Source organism: Bos indicus x Bos taurus, chromosome 8 (assembly GCF_003369695.1).
Source record: "Bos indicus x Bos taurus breed Angus x Brahman F1 hybrid chromosome 8, Bos_hybrid_MaternalHap_v2.0, whole genome shotgun sequence".
In the NCBI taxonomy this organism is placed as follows: Eukaryota; Metazoa; Chordata; class Mammalia; order Artiodactyla; family Bovidae; genus Bos; species Bos indicus x Bos taurus.
The window spans coordinates 94,169,373-94,183,360 of NC_040083.1; positions in this window are offsets into that span (position 1 = coordinate 94,169,373).

The window sequence follows — 13,988 nt, forward strand, 5'->3', positions numbered from 1 at the left end:
GGGGTCGCTAGGCGTTGGACACGACTGAGCGACTTCACTTTCACTTTTCACTGTCATGCATTGGAGAAGGAAATGGCAACCCACTCCAGTGTTCTCGCCTGGAGAATCCCAGGGATGGGGCAGCCTGGTGGGCTGCCGTCTCTGGGGTTGCACAGAGTTGAACACGACTGAAGCGACTTAGCAGCAGCAGCAGCATGGGCGTCTAGTTTATTTGCTCCTCATTTGTGTTATTAATAACTGTTCCATAATGAATACTCACGTGATATTAACAGAACCATTCCTCTGATGATGGATGTCAAAGTTGCTGTCAAACTGCTTTTGCCACAAACAATACAAGGATGAACATCCTCACGCTTATCCCATTATAGACCTGGTCAAGAGCTTATCTGAGACATCTTCCCAGGACTGGATCATTGGGTCCTGCCCAATTTTAATATAGCCAGAGAGTTTTCCAGTATATCAATGTACCTGCATGTATGCTAAGTCCCTTCAGTCTTGTCTGACACTGGTGACCGCATGGACTGTAGCCTGCCATGCTCCTCTGTTCATTTTCCAGGCAAGAATATTGGAGTGACTTGACATTTCCTTCTCCAGGGGATCTTCCTGACCCAGGGATCAAACCCGGGTCTCCTGCATTGCAGGCAGATTCTTTACCATCTTAGCCACTAGGGAAGCCCATATAATGTACACTCCCATCAGGATTCTACCTCCCCACATGTTTGCCAACATTTGATATTTCCTTTCCAAGAAAATAAATATTTTATGACTATTTTAATGAAAAATTTTCTGATTTGGAGCATTACTGAGCACTGTTCAGATTTTCTTAATGTTAGAATCTCTCAATGTCAGCCATTTAGGAAAACCCTTCAGTGAGTCACTGATTCGTATCCTTTGATCAATTTTCTATTAGTTTAAGACTTCATGTTTTGTTTTGTTTTTTTAGCTTGAAACTTCTGTTTCTTTTTTTTTTTTAACTTTATTTTATGTTTTAATTTTTTTTCTTCTAAGTGTCCAAGATTTTCTATATTGTTTCATTAAATAATATTTTTACAGGCAAATTGTTAATATATCTGGTCTGCAATTACATAAATGATAATCCAAGGATCAGAGTTTTTTTCATATATGAAAACATTTTCCTAACATGGCCTACTAAGCTATCCCCATTGCTTTAGGGTAACAGCTTTATGATATGCCAAATATAAACATGTGTCTATATCTGAGATCTCTTTTCTTTTCTATTGGACTATTTAAATGACCCTGAAACATTATCAGAATATTTAAATTACTGTGGCTTTGTTGTGTGCTTCAAATATGGATTTTCCCCTTACTTTTCTTTTATAAAACTATGTGAAAGTTGTATAAAATTATTCCATCCTATAAATTTTAGAACAGGTAATAATATTCATCAAAATAATTCATTTAATATTTTGAATGCATTTAATTGAATGTATAGACTAATTTGGGGGAAAATGGCAGCCTTATGTTTTTATCCCATCTATCTATTAACGTATTTTACTTTTTGAATTACTCATATTTTGTTATGCTGTTTATTTTAAATTTAAATGGTTTCTATAAAGGTCCTGTACATGCTCAGTTAGGATAAAACTCAGATGTTTTATAATTTGTTACTTTTATTATATTTATTTCTATTATATATGCTAATTATTTATTGCTAATGTAAAGAGAACTATTTTTCCATTTATCTTATATCCAAACTTCTTACTAATTTTTAAAATGAGGTCTTAAAATTTTTTAAATCTCTTTTTTTTTTTTACTTCTGTCTTTTTCTGGTCTTAAGATTTTGACCAGGACTACCAAGCTAATATCAAATATTAGCTGTGAGAGTAGGCATCCTTACATTAATACCAATCTTAATGAGAATATAGAAGCTGTTTGGATTAATTACTAGTGAATAGGACTTTCCTAACCCACTCCAGTGTTCTTGCCTGGAGAATCCCAGGGATGGGGGAGCCTGGTGGGCTGCCGTCTATGGGGTCACAGAGTCGGACATGACTGAAGTGACTTAGCAGCAGCAGCAGTACTTTCCTATAGACTTTTGGAATACAGTTTCCTTTCAAGATTAGGAAATTACCTGCTCTTTATGAACTTCAAATATTTTATATAATAATTATTATTAATGATCTTTACCAAATTTACTCCCTGCATATATTGAAATAGTTGCTTTTGATTTTCTTTACTGATATCATGATTACTGGTGACATTTACCAAATTTTTAAGGAAGGATAACACATATGTTATATGATAATAGTCCTCACTCCGTTGGATTGCTATGAATACAGAAATTACATGTGTATCTGGCATAAAGTAATCAATATATTAATTACTATTTTATAATTGTTGTATGAAAATTATTTAAAATGCCGATTATTAACATTAATTGTTATTTATTCCATTGGTAGTTTTCAAACTATGCCCCTTGGAATTCTATAAAAACCAAATTGAAGGAGCAAGAGTAAATAAGATACTAAAGGGACACTGCTTCTTCCTTCCTTTCAGACCAGTGTAACTTCAACCACAGAAACTCTTTTTTGTTTGTTTTGTATGTTTTGCTTCTTATAAATTTTATTTGTGAAAAAATGAGTTACATGTCACTAATTTAGTTAAATGTATGGATTTTGAATAATATATTTTTATACATGTATATATAATAATAATAAACTTACCTTTAATTTGTTCATTTATTTACTATTTGTGTCCACCAACACATAATGTTCTCTTTCATGGTAAGAACTTGTTTATTACCCTACAATATCTTGAAGACCTACACTAGAATATGAAATGTCACAGAAGCTCAAAATACTTTTAGTAAATAAATGAACCACATCATATATAAACATAGAAATGCATACCTGTCATATCTGAAGTAGCAGTAGCTCTTCAAGAAGATATCTGACTCAATATTGTATAAGTGAACTATATTGGCATTTTTTCATTTGAACTCCATTCATAAATTACTACTTTTTATTTTGATGTAATATATATCATAATTTAGAAAAGTGGTTTTATTATTAGTTACCATAACTTGTTTGGATTTTTTACATAATGGGGTTAGTTGAAAGAGTCCCCTAGACAGTCATTCAGTCAGTTCAGTCGCTCAGTCGAGTCTGACTCTTTGCGATCCCATGAATTGCAGCACGCGAGGCCTCCCTGTCCATCACCAACTCACGGAGTTCACTCACGTCCATCAAGTTAGTGATGCCATCCAGCCATCTCATCCTCTGTCATCCCCTTCTCCTCCTGCCCCCAATCCCTCCCAGCATCAGAGTCTTTTCCAATGAGTCAATTCTTCGCATGAGGTGGCCAAAGTACTGGAGTTTCAGCTTCAGCATCATTCCTTCCAAAGAACACCCAGGACTGATCTCCTTCACAATGGACTGGTTGAATCTCCTTGCAGTCCAAGGGACTCTCAAGAGTCTTCTCCAACACCACAGTTTAAAAGCATCAATTCTTCGGTGCTTAGTTTTCTTCACAGTCCAACTCTCACATCCATACATGACCACTGGAAAAATCATAGCCTTGACTAGACGGAGCTTTGTTGGCAAAGTAATGTCTCTGTTTTTCAATATGTTATCTAGGTTGGTCATATCTTTCCTTCCAAGGAGTAAACGTCTTTTAATTTCATGGCTGCAGTCACCATCTGCAATGATTTTGGAGCCCCAAAAAATAAAGTCTGACACTGTTTCCCCATCTATTTGCCATGAAGTGATGGGACCAGATGCCATGATCTTCGTTTTCTGAATGTTGAGCTTTAAGCCAAATTTTTCACTCTCCTCTTTCACCTTCATCAAGAGGCTTTTTAGTTCCTCTTCACTTTCTGCCATAAGGGTGGTGTCATCTGCATATCTGAGGTTATTGATATTTGTCCTGGCAATCTTGATTTCAACTTGTGCTTCTTCCAGCCCAGTATTTCTCATGATGCACTCTGCATAGAAGTTAAATAAGCAGGGTGACAATATACAGCCTTGATGTACTCCTTTTCCTATTTGGAACCAGTCTGTTGTTCCATGTCCAGTTCTAACTGTTGCTTCCTGACCTGCATACAGGTTTCTCAAGAGGCAGGTCAGGTGGTCTGGTATTCCCATCTCTTTCAGAATTTTCCACAGTTTATTGTGATCCACACAGTCAAAGGCTTTGGCATAGTCAATAAAGCAGAAATAGATGTTTTTCTGGAACTCTCTTGCTTTTTCCATGATCCAGCGAATGTTGGCAATTTGATCTCTGGTTCCTCTGCCTTTTCTAAAAGCACCTTGAACATCTGGAAGTTCACGGTTCATGTATTGCTGAAGCCTAGCTTGGAGAATTTTGAGCGTTACTTTACTAGCGTGTGAGATGAGTGCAATTGTGCTGTAGTTTGAACATTCTTTGGCATTGCCTTTCTTTGGGATTGGAATAAAAACTGATCTTTTCCAGTCCTGTGGCCACTGCTGAGTTTTCCAAATTTTCTGGCATATTGAGTGCAGCACTTTCACAGTATCATCTTTTAGGATTTGAAAGAGCTCAACTGGAATTCCATCACCTCCACTAGCTTTGTTCATATTGATGCTTTCTAAGGCCCACTTGACTTAACATTGCAGGATGTCTGGCTCTAAGTCAGTGATCACACCATCGTGATTATCTGGGTCGTCAAGATCTTTTTTGTACAGTTCTTCTGTAATGCACCCTAATTTTTAACCCAATTAGATAAAAGTGATATGGTGGCAGAGAATTCCTCTTGGACTTTGAGAAGAAACCAGGTCAAAATGAGGATTTCTTTCTTACCCAGCACTGGACCAACAGCTCTTAAGTGGCAGGAGAACTAAGCAGAACTGGGAACTGACGATAATGTCGATAAGAGGATAAAAAGAGGCAAAGAGGATCAAACTGTTCAATGAACTGAACAGCTGCAGGGTGTTGGGCACTGGAGAATAAGACAAGGATAGCCCTAGATTGAGATAATCTCTATTGTCTGAAGAGTGCAGCCACTGGAGTAGTGCCAGTGGGAGAAATGGAAGCCTCATTGCCCTTGAAGGAATCGAATCAGATGTATCAGTAGAGGAAAGCACTTTTTTTCTTCTAGCCCTTTGAGAAGTCGATGAGAGTTGAAATACAGAAGACATGTCTAAAGTAAAACACTATTGTCATTTAGTCACTAAGTCGTGTCCAACTCTTTTGTGACCCCCAGGGGCTGTAGCCTGCAAGGCTCCTCTGTCCATGGGATTTCCCAGGCAAGAATACTGGAGTGGATTGCCATTTCCTTCTCCACAGGATCTTCCCAACCCAGGAATCAAATTCACATCCAGTCTCCTGCTTTGGCAGATGATTCTTTACTACTGAGCGACCAGTGAAGGCCAAAAGACTATAACATCTAAATTGTAAAAGTAAGCCCTTAATGTCTTACTTTCTTCCGAACAAGTAATTATTATTTCTTCATATGATTAAATAAGTCCATTTATACTCTGTTAAATAGTACCTAAGATGTCCTAATGGAGAAGGAAATGGCAACCCACTCCAGTATTCTTGCCTGTAGAATCCAAAGGATGGAGGAGCCTGGTGGGCTGCTGTCCATGGGGTCGCACAGAGTCGGACACGACTGAAGCGTCTTAGCATGCATGCATGCATTGGAAAAGGAAATGGAAACCCACACCAGTATTCTTGCCTGGAGAATCCCAGGGATGGAGGAGCCTGGTGGGATGCTATTTATAGGGTTGCACAGAGTCGGACACAACTGAAGCAATGCAGCAGCAGCAGCAGGATGTTCTAAATTTCCAATAAATATTGGTGATTTTGTATTGTTAATGCTCTATAATGCTCTTTTACTTTTGGTAGATAAGCAGTCCTGCTAAGTTTTTATTTTATCTTGAGGTATCTTTAAAAACAATAATATATGCAATTCTGTGCTTGAGAAATATAGTAAATCAGATGGAGCATACGCAAAGATTTGGTTAGACTGTCACTTCCATACATAACTAAATAACATGTATGGGGAAAGACATTTGTATTTCCTCTATAGTTTGTTGCTTGTGTCTAAAATGTAGTTTATAAAAACCTCTTCAGTATGCTCTAAAATGACATATAATAATTATAATATGTCCATATGAAAGGAAAACATCAAGTAGTTCACTAAATACTAAAATATATGTGAGAAGGGATAAACTTAGGACTGTGAGAGAAAGAAACAAAATTAATGATCAAGGGATCAACCCAAGAGGAAGACATAACAATTGTAAATATCTATGCACCCAACATAGGAGCAGCTCAATACATAAGACAAACACTAAAAGACATAAAAGGAGAAATTGAAAGTAACACAATAATAATAGGAGACCTTAAGACCCCACTCAAACCAATGGACAGATCATCAAAACAGAAAATTAATAAGGAAATGCAGTCTTAAATGCTACATTAGAGGAAATGGATCTCATTGATATCTTCAGGACATTCCATCCAAATGCAGAAGAATAAACCTTTCTCTCAAGTGTGCATGAAACATTCTCCAGGATAGAGCACATCTTGGGTCACAAATCAAGCCTTAATAAATTTAAGAAAACTGAAATCATATCAAGCATCTTCTCTGACCACAATGCTATGAGACTAGATATCAATTACAAGAAAACAAAACAAAACAAAACAATAAGAAACATAAACACATGGAGGTTAAGCAATATGTTTCCAAATAACCAAAAGGTTACTGAAGAAATCAAAAGGGAAATCAAAAAATTTCTAGAAACAAATGACAATGAAAACACAACAACTCAAAACATGGGATGCAGCGAAAGCAGTCCCAAGAGGGAAGTTTATAGACAATACAATCCTACCTCAAGAAGCAAGAAAACCATAGAATAGACAGCCTAACTTTACACCTAAAACAACTGGAAAAAGAAGAACAAAAAAAACCCTGAAATTAGTACAAAGAAAGAATCATAAAGGTCTGAGCAGAAATAATTGAAAAAGAAATGAAAGAAACAATAGTCAAGATTAATAAAACTAAAACCTGGTCCTTTGAGAAGATAAACAAAATTAACAAATATTTAGCCAGACTCATCAATAAAAAAAGAGAGAAGAATCAAATCAACAAAATTAGAAATGAAAAAGGAGAGATTGCAACAGACAATGCAGAAATACACAGGATTTATGAGCAACTATACGGCAATAAAATGGATAACCTGGAAGAAATGGACAGATTCTTAGAAAAGTTCAATCTTCCAAGACTGAACCAGGAATAAATAGAAATTATGAACAACTCAATTACAAGCACTGAAATTGAAGCTGTGATCAAAAATCTCCCCTAAACAAAACCCCAGAACCAGACGGCTTCACAGGGGAATTCTATTCAACGTTTAGAGAAGAGCTAATAGCTATCCTTCTAAAACTCTTTCAAAAAATTGCAGAGGCAGGAACACTTCCAAACTCATTCTAGAAGGCCACCATCACCCTGATACCAAACCCAACAAAGACAACACAAAAAAGAAAACTACAGGCCAATAGCTAGCAGAAGTGATGGAATTCCAGCTGAGCTATTTCAAATCCTAAAAGATGATGCTGTTAAAGTGCTGTATTCAATATGCCAGCAAATTGGAAAACAGCAGTGGCCACAGCAATGGAAAACGTCAGTTTTCATTCCAGTCTCAAAGAAAGGCAATGCCAAAAAATGTTCAAACTACCACACAAATGAATTCATCTCACACAATTTTTCTTCAAGCCAAGCTTCAACGGTACATGAACCGAGAACTTCCAAATGTTCAAGCTGGATTTAGAAAAGGCAGAGGAACCAGAGATCAAATTGCCAACATCCTTTGGATCATTGAAAAAGCAAGAGAATTCAGAAAAACATATGCTTCTGCTTTATTGACTACATCAAAGCCTTTGACTGCAGCATCACAACAAACTGTGGAAAATTCTTCAAGAGATGGGAATACCAGACCATCTCACCTGCCTCCTAGAAATCTGTATGCCCATCAAGAAGCAACAGTTAGATCCAGACATGGAATAATAGACTGGTTCCAAATTGGGAAAGGAGTACGTCAAGGCTACATATTCTCACCTTGCTTATTTAAATTATAGGTAGAGTCAGTCAGTCAGTTCAGTCACTCAGTCATGTCCGACTCTTTGTGACCCCATGAATCGCAGCACGCCAGGCCTCCCTGTCCATCACCAACTCCCAGAGTTCACTCAGACTCATGTCCATCGAGTCAGTGATGCCATCCAGCCATCTCATCCTCTGTCGTCCCCTTCTCCTCCTGCCCCCAATCCCTCCCAGCATCAGAGTCTTTTCCAATGAGTCAACTCTTCACATGAGGTGGTCAAAGTACTGGAGTTTCAGCTTTAGCATCATTCCTTCCAAAGAAATCCCAGGGCTGATCTCCTTCAGAATGGACTGGTTGGATCTCCTTGCAGTCCAAGGGACTCTCAAGAGTCTTCTCCAACATCACAGTTCAAAAGCATCAATTCTTCGGCGGTCAGCTTTCTTCACAGTCCAACTCTCACATCCATACATGACCACTGGAAAAACCATAGCCTTGACTAGATGGACCTTTGTTGGCAAAGTAATGTCTCTGTTTTTCAATATGCTATCTAGGTTGGTCGTAACTTTCCTTCCAAGGAGTAAGTGTCTTTTAATTTCATGGCTGCAGTCACCACCTGTAGTGATTTTGGAGCCCAAAAAAATAAAGTCTGACACTGTTTCCACTGTTTCCCCATCTATTTCCCATGAAGTGATGGAACCAGATGCCATGATCTTTGTTTTCTGAATCTTGAGCTTTAAGCCAACTTTTGCACTCTCCTCTTTCACCTTCATCAAGAGGCTTTTTAGTTCCTCTTCACTTTCTGTCATAAGGGTGGTGTCATCTGCATATCGGAGGTTATTGATATTTCTCCTGGCAATCTTGATTCCAGCTTGTGCTTCTTCCAGCCCAGCGTTTCTCATGATGTACTCTGCATACAAGTTAAATAAGCAGGGTGACAATATACAGCCTTGATGTACTCCTTTTCCTATTTGGAACCAGTCTGTTGTTCCCATGTCCAGTTCTAACTGTTGCTTCCTGACCTGCATACAGGTTTCTCAAGAGGCAGGTCAGGTGGTCTGGTATTCCCATCTCTTTCAGAATTTTCCACAGTTTCTGGGAATTGTGACTCCCAGAAGACATAAAATCATGCAGATAGTTCATTTTCATCCTGGGAATTTAAGAATCAATATCAGTAAAGTGACTTTTTTAAAAATATCATTAGATTTTTTTGAAAATAGAACAATCTACCTTTTGAAGTGGAGAGTTCTTTTATCTATAGTGTTCAGTAAGTCCAGGACAATCATGAATTGAGTCACAATAAAGGAGAATCCTGAAACACCTACATAGGATTCAATAAATATTGGGATTTTTTTCATCACTCCAAATTTACAAAATCTACAATGATATTTTTAAAAGGCACAAGTTAAGTTCTTAGATCAGGAGCAGTAAGAGGAAACATGGCAAATAAACAAAGAATGGTGTTAAATAATAAAACAATAAATAACAATTTAAATAATAAAGGTGTACATACTAATCAGCATTCTCTTTCTGGGAATTCAGATAAGCAAACTACCTAGATGTGTGAGCCTCTATTACAGAAATTGGAATATGTAGGCGTCCAAGGTTTCTAATAGTAGCTACAGGGTAGATAGCTTCTAACAGTAGATAACATGAGCTGATCTGCTGAAAAAATTTTTATATTGAAAATAACACAGATATGAACAAGGACATTAGGGTTAAACAAACCAGTATCTTTGATTGGAAATTTTTCATGGTTGTGCTAATTTGCAAGTAATTTTTCAAATTTGAAAGTCTCAAATAAATACATCACATCATTTTATTTATTTATTTTTGTTTGTTTTTAATTTAAATTTATTTATTTTAATTGGAGGCTAAGTACTTTACAATATTGTATTGCTTTTGCCATACATTAAACATTACCTAGAAATCATCACAACTAACAGTTTATCAATACTGTCCCTTTGGTATCTGGTAGCATTCAACATATGCATCTGCAGTGAGAAGAGAACTGGGCCATGCTGGCCTATTAGACATCATGTATTCCTTCCATACCCTCCACTTTACCCACCCTGCCCCCCTGCCCAACTTCAGGAGAAGCAGAAAGTGCTATCTCAGCCCTGCTGCTGCTAAGTCGCTTCAGTCGTGTCTGACTCTGTGTGACCCCATAGACAGCAGCCCACCAGGCTCCCCTGTCCCTAGAATTCTCCAGGCAAGAACACTGGAGTGGGTTGCCATTTCCTTCTCCAATCTCAGCCCTAGTTAAAATGAAAAATCCAAATATAAGGATGGGAGTGACAGCTCTGACCCTTGAATATATGAGCACTGCTTCTTCCAAATAGTTTTCACTTTTTTTCATAGGAACTTGTGCTGAATGTGAAAGCAGAGAACATGCAGTCAGATTGCAGCAGTGTCTTCTCTCATCTGGAGATAGATTTCACTCTCTACAACACAGTCCTCATAAAATATCAAGTAGTGGTTACTTCACAGTTTAGTTTGAATGTGAAACTGGATCCTGACAAGTGATGATATTCAAGAAAATATCTGACAAGTAAGGGGTAGATAACAATGAATCAGAATAGAAACATAGCTGGAATAACATATTATATTAGATGGTTTGCAGAGTAGTGATTTTATTTATATCACATTTTAAGAAGATCCACAGTGTCATTGTCTGCAGAATATTCTGATGGAAGGCAAGAGTGAAAGTTGAGAGACCAGTAAGGAAGTTCCTGCAGAAATGCCACTTCACTCAGGAGCTCATGACTTATCAGAGCCATGCATCACCCTATTTTATTTCCCCCACAACTTATTGGCCTGGGAGTGTAACTGCTGAAGTATATTGACTTAAACACACTTGTCAAGAAAAATGAGCCTCCTCTGATTTTTATGGAATTAAATGATTTGTCAAGGCTTTGTGTAATCAAATTCAGTAAGTTTTACAATTTTGTCTCATACAAGGAACCTGTATTATCCACAATTCATCAAGGAATAGATTCTATTTTTGGCAGCAGTGATCCTGATATTTTTTTTTGCTGATTTTTATAGTATCTTATTGAAGCAGGATTATTATACGTCTTTTATTTATGCAAACAAACCAAAAATGATCATTTATAGCACTAATGGTAGTTAGTGCTAACAGCACTAAGTATATTCAAACTAACTGACCAGTAATCAAATATAACAACATTAACTATCTTTTATGGAGTGCCTATTAAATACCAAGAAACATAAGTACTGTATCATATACCAATACTACAAGGTAGATATAATACTCAATTGCAACTTAAATATCTTCCCCAGGATCACCAACCGACAAGTCAGGAAATTGGAATTCAGAGTATCCAATTCTAAAGCCATCTCTTTTATAACTGCAAGGTAAGGTATGTATATTAAATCATAAATGTAATTAGATTAGTAAGCACCATTATTGATAACTACTATGCATTCATAACTACATCAAATTCTTTATATGTACTGCCTCATTAATTCTCAGAACAATATTAGGTATTTTTAAGTTTCTCATTTTACAGACACGGAAAGCAAGGCTTAGAGAGTTTCAGTGACCTCACTGAGGTCATAGAGGTAGTGCTTGACAAAACTGGGCTGTCTAACTTCAGAATCTAATGTTCTCAACCATCTCACTGTTCTGCCTCCAAAATGACAGAAAACACTTTGTTCCTGTAGAATTAGCAAAATCAATACCAGCAATATATTGCGGAGCCAAAGTCCTTTTGTATCACAGAGAATCTCACAATCCTAAAATATTCTCTTTGGCAATGTATGTTCTTAGATATTTTAACAAAACACATGGGGAATGGCTGAAGAACAACAAAAGTGTAGCCTGGTACAAGAAAGAATCAGAAACAGCAATCTGGAAGTACCTGAAGAGCTGTCATGAAAAAACGAGCATATATACTGTTGTTACACAAGGAAAAATGAGGGTTGCATATATGTAAAGTTAAATGTCAAGAGCTTTCTAATAAGAAGAATTCTCCCAAAATAACCCGAGTGGCCTCATATAGTGCTATAATCATCACTGGGTTGGAAACAGAAGTAAAATGAACATCAACCCAACTTTAGAGAAAACAACATAGTTTTCATATGGATGAAACAAAACTAAATAAAATCATAGGTGAAATTTCATTCATATTTTTCAGGGATAAAATGAAAATCTTAATGAAAATTTAAATTGCATGTCAAAAATGAGAAGGAAAACTACAAATTGGAAAGTATTTACAGAGACAAACGTGTTAATTAAGAGTTCATACAATTTAAGAGGAAAACTATCAAAATACCAAGAGACAAGAATAATAAAAAGGTAAATATAAGTAATACATAAACATAGACATAATATTCAAATTAATGAGCAATCATAGGAACAAAAAGTAAAACAAAGTAATGGTTTATACAAATAGAAAAGTAGATACCATTTCTGGTTCTAGAAAATATGCAAAAAATAGTCTGTGCAAATACTGCAGTAGCACAGTAAAATGTTAAGCTTGGAAAAATAATTTTGCAAATGTATCAAGAATTCTCTCAATTGATATCTTTCCATTCTATAATCACATCACTAGAGGTTAACCTTATGTTATTTCTAGTAGAAGGAAAGCAGATGACAAAGATACCAATGATCATTTTATCAAAATCTCAAATATTAAAATAAAATTAATATATCCAACAGTATTAAATTAAGGCTAGATTATTCTTCAAATATTAGAGAGAAAGGTTATAAAGACTGCAAAGTCACAGAAAATTATTGTTTTGAAATGCAATATGCTAATTAAATTTTATCCATACTGGTATAAAGAAAAATTGTTTCTATGTAGTTTTGAGTTAACAAGGATATGGATGATAAAAATAATTTAAAGAAGTAGAATAACTTTCTCTTACTAGGATTTTATTAGCACTGATCTAGCATTATCTGTGGAAGCCAAAGAAAAACAAATTCTTAGGGAAAGTTTAAGTGTTTTGAGAACTTTGCTGAGGTCATCAAATAGATGTGTTCAAAGAAAATTCCAAGAAATACATGGCTAGGGAAGGTTTTTGTTAAGTCTGGTTAACTGGGGTTTTGGAATGAACAGAAGTGGGGACTTCTCTAGAGAATTCTAAGTTTCTGACTCACAACCTTAAGGACTAAAGAAGTTTATAAAAATGAGTGCTAAATTAGCTTCCAAAAGAAGCTGAGTCTCTTGAGTAAGTGTCAACTTTAAGACAAAATCATGTGAAACTAGCGTTGCATCATTGATCTTTTTTTTAACATGTTTCATTTCTTTCATGCCTCTTAAGATTATTCATGCACAGACAGGTTGCCTAATCATGGGTGCTCTTTCTCTCATTTATTTTTAGGAAGGAGCAACTGAAGTTTAGCATCTTCTGGCCTTATTAATAAAATGCAAATGAAATTCAAAAATGATAATTCTTTCAGGTAATAGAATGGAATGGTATGAATGACTAAAACTCAGTCAGAAGGTAAGATAAAGAGAGAAGTTTTATTTAAATTTTTCAAGAGAAAAACATACCATCAATAAATATACAAATATTGAGCTGAGGTGACCATTGCTCAGAGGTTTAGAAAATATGTATATATTTATTTATGGAATAGGAAAAAAATATAAAACCCACCAGGCATCATCTCCAAGACCGGGATACAACTAAATTTTTTTATCTCAAATTTTTCCATGGGAGAGACTGTGAGGAAAAGAAAGTAGTGCAATGCAAAAGAGCCTCATAAATAATAGACTTAGGCTTCCCTGATGGCTCAGGTGGTAAAGAATCTGCCTGCAATGCAGGAGACCCAGGTTTGACCCCTAGGTTGGGAAGATCTCTTAGAGAAGGAAATGGTCCCTGCAGTATTCTTGCTTGGAGAATCCCATGGACAGAGGAGCTTGGTGGGCTACAGTACATGGGGCTGCAAAGTCAGATAGGACTGAGCAACTAACACTTTTGCTTTCAGTGGCTATGCAT